We start from the raw sequence: 661 nt of genomic DNA on the forward strand, positions 1-661 counted from the left end.
TTCTGTAAAGTTACCAGTCTTTCTGAATGTATAGTATCCGGTCAGTTTATGTATCATTATACATTAATAAAACAAATATTTCAGTAAAGTTCCCTTTCTTTTTGAAGTTATAGTATCAATTCAATTTATTTTTATGACAGCAGCAGTCGCATGACACTTGGAGCATGCGCTGGAGTTCTAGAAAGATTGTGACTGTTCCCAGCAACTCTAGGCGTGCTATGTTCTTGTTTATAAGCCGAAAAAATAAAATGACGGCGGGGAGATAATTGCAGACAGAGAGATATAGAGACAGATAATCGAGTCAAGCCATAAGTAAAATGCGTGAATCATTGTGAATTCTAGCATGTGTTTAAGTTAAAGTGACTGTGGAAATTAAGTGTATTGCAAAGTTGAATTGAGAAAGAATAAACTAGTTTTATTTAAGAAAGGACTTGTATCGCTGAAGTTTCGGGAAAGAATTTCTACGGAAAATTAAAAAACGAGGAGACATAACAAATTGGTGTCAGAGAGTGGGACGAAAAAAAAAAAGGAAACGAGAAGCGACAAATCAAACTACAGCTTAGCAGAGTTCATGGCAGCAATACAAAAGAAGCAAGAAGAACGAGAAAAGAAACAAGAAGAACAAAAAAGAAACAAGAAGAGAGATTACAGCAGCTGTTAG

The sequence above is a fragment of the Limulus polyphemus genome, unplaced genomic scaffold, assembly GCF_000517525.1.
Source record: "Limulus polyphemus unplaced genomic scaffold, Limulus_polyphemus-2.1.2 Scaffold4615, whole genome shotgun sequence".
Classification (NCBI taxonomy): domain Eukaryota; kingdom Metazoa; phylum Arthropoda; class Merostomata; order Xiphosura; family Limulidae; genus Limulus; species Limulus polyphemus.